Raw genomic sequence first — 3324 nt, 5'->3', positions numbered from 1 at the left:
ATACTTGTATGAAACTATCACAATGAAACCCATTAATATGTACAATATATGCTAATAACATGCCTTTAATTCTAGCATTTGGAAGGCAGAGGCAGGCGGATCTCAGTGAGTTCAAGGCCAGCCTGGACTACAAACCAAATTCCAGGACAGTCAGAGCTGTTACAGAGGACAGCCAGGGCTGTTACACAGAGAAACCGGCTCGCAATAAAAAAAAAAAAAAAAAAAAAAAAAATGGACTGTAACCTGTAAGATGAAATAGCCCTTTGTGCTCGAAAAAAAAAAAAAAAAAAAAAAAAAGTGTTTACTGTTTCCAACAGCAAGCATAAATTTCCAAAGAAGTTAACTTTATGTAAACATGATTGGCCTGTTGTATTGAGCGGTGGGCTGCATTCCTGCCACCCGGCTCCCAGCCGCCTGACTAGCTTATGCCCCGAAATAACAACACACAAATTGTATTCTTTTAAACACTGCTTGGCCCATTAGCTCTAGCCTCTTCTTGGCTAACTCTCTTACCTTGCTTAACCCATATTTAGTAATCTGTGTAGCACCAGTCTTACCGGGAAAGATTCAGCATTTCTGACCTGGTGGCTTGCTTCATCGCGGCTGCCCTGGAGAGGAGAGGCATGCCGTCTGCCTAACTTCCCTTCTTCCCAGCATTCTGTTCTGTTTACTCCACCCACCTATGTTCTAACCTATCAGGCCAAGCAGTTTATTAATTAACCAATGAAATCAACAGATTGATATGACACTCCCACATCATTGGCCTATGTGTTATTTGTGTATGAAGTCCTGAATAATAGGCAAAACATGATGGTCCTCTATTATAATTGAAATATTAGCAATGTTTTGATCTACTATAAAACTTAATCATTTGCATAAATTATTTTGAAAGGTAGTACATGTCTGTAATAAGATCTCTTAGTGTTAGCCAATATGGATTCAAATCCAAGTTTGTTTGTTTTTTCTAATTTGAGAAAAAATTAACCAAGCTAGTTTCATCTTCAAAGGGAAGACAATATCCTACTAACCACGCTGCTGTGGAGACTAAATGAATAAATAACAAGTCATAGTAAACATTCTCTTGCCTGTGTGACCCCATCATCTCACATCAAGTCCTGGTGTGGACTACAATCATCCGTTATGACTAGAACAGAGAAAAATACTGACCCTTTACAGTGCTTCAAGCTATGCAAGTTTCCATTCACAAGCACGTTATACTTACTACATACAATCCCATAATCCCCTTCCTTCTTAACACCCATGATGTGCCAGCACCTGTGCTAAGCTCTATACATACAGCAGGAAACACAGTACCACATCTATGGGGCTTACATTCTACAAGCAAAAGACCCAATTTACATGTGTGTACAATCAGGTTGGTAAATCTACTTCACGAACAAAGGATGAACACTGTTACATATAACCTACATGAGCATAGATAAATAAAGTGAAAAAAGAAAATCCCAAAGTTATTCTATTTATAGAAGTTTCTTGAAATGGCAAAGTTGGTTACCAGTGGTTAGAGACAGGGGCTGAAGAGAAGGGCCGACTGTAAATGGGAAAGACCCGAGACGCCCTTGTGCTGAAGTGACCACTGACTGCTCAGTGCCAACCACCTGCTTATTACTCCAGAGAGATTTGGAAGGTTTTCCTAGCAGGGAAAACTGGGTAAAAACACAAAAACCTTTGGGTATCTTTGTTTTTGGCCAGTCTGGTGATCAACCCACGGCTTTCTGTACTCTAGGCAAGTGTTTTACCATCTGAGTAAAGTCCAGCCTTTCTTATACTGAGTGCAGTATCTCCAAAACACTAAGCTCAACTGAGTCACTGTTCAAGACACCCAAGTTCATTCAAAATCTTCTGTGGTCAGCTCCAGGTAAATCCTGAAAGAGTACAAAACAAGATGCTAACTATCCCTATTACTGTTTCATTGAAACAGACAGCCCCACAGCTTTACTTATGCAATTCTTGAAACACTAAAATATTAACAGAAATTTACTGACAATAAACACAAGTAACATGAAGAAATGGAACAGAGGACAGCAAACTGAAGTTCAGTTTTTATCAAAATCATACCTGCCTAAATTCAGAGATGGTTAAATACTTACCAAAAATGGCTTCCTGCAGTTAGCGCTCAAGGATTCCATTTAAAACATTGCATGATTTATGCATTAAGCCTCCAGTCTTCTGCCTCCACAGCAAACATAACAAAACTTGACAGAGATTTCCCTACCCAAGAGGTATTTCCATTAGAAATACTGGGGATTAGTTTTGGTAATGGTCATTCTATTAAACAATGGATGTTAAGACATTCCGTCAATAGGCCGTTCCCAAATGATGTCATAGCCTGTTTAAGTTCTACCTCATTTCATTAATTATAACTTCCAATTAAGTAAAAGAAGTTATTTTTTAGCATGAGCAAGCTAAACAATAAAGCAGGCTTCAAATTCAGTGAAAGGAAAGCAAGGTGGTACATGCTTATAATCTCCACACTAAAGGGGAAGGCAACAGGGTGATGTGGGAGTCCCCTCTGTATGCTGTGAATACCATTGGTTAATAAATAACTGTCTTGGGCCTGCACAGGGAATAGAAGTAGGCAGGGAAAACTAAACTGAATGCTGGGAGAAAGGAGGCGGAGTTAGGAAGAAGCCATGGAGCCAGTGCTGGAGACGTGTTGAGGCCAAGACTTCATGGTGATACACAGAAGACTAGAAACGGGTTAAATTAAGATATAAGTGTTAGCCACTAAGAAGCTAGGGCTAATGAGCTAAGCAGTGATTTAACTCATACAGTATCTGTGTGGTTATTTTGATTCTGGGTGACCACTATGAACAAGCAGCCTCCTCCAACAGGGCAGTAAGTTCAAGGCCTGTCTGGGTACCTAGTAAGACTCTTTCTCTAAAAACAAAAAGAAAAAATTAAGGTCAAAATAAGACAGGTGGATCATTATGGTCAAGGCCAGCCTGGTCTATAGAGTGAGTTCCAGGGCAGCCAGGATTGCACAAAGAAACTTGTAGAGAGAGCCCGCCCTTTGGGGGCGGGACGGCCTTGGGCAAATGTCTATAAATTGGGGTGCACAGACGCTGGTAACCGCTTCCTGTTTCCTGTTTCTGGGCATCGCGGGAACTTCGGTTGCGTGAGTGTGCTGTTTATATTAAAGTGGTTTTTATCTTAAAAAAAAAAAAAATGACCTCACAATGGAAGCCAGGAGATGTGCTACGTTGGGGAAGGGGTTTTGCTCTCATCTACACAGGTGAAGAAAAATTGTGGATACCATCAAAATTAATAAAGGTTCGGTATGAAGAGGAAAAGCCATTTGAAAAA

The sequence above is a fragment of the Microtus ochrogaster genome, linkage group LG3, assembly GCF_000317375.1.
Source record: "Microtus ochrogaster isolate Prairie Vole_2 linkage group LG3, MicOch1.0, whole genome shotgun sequence".
NCBI classification, from domain to species: Eukaryota; Metazoa; Chordata; class Mammalia; order Rodentia; family Cricetidae; genus Microtus; species Microtus ochrogaster.
Note: the sequence above shows the minus strand (reverse complement) of the source record.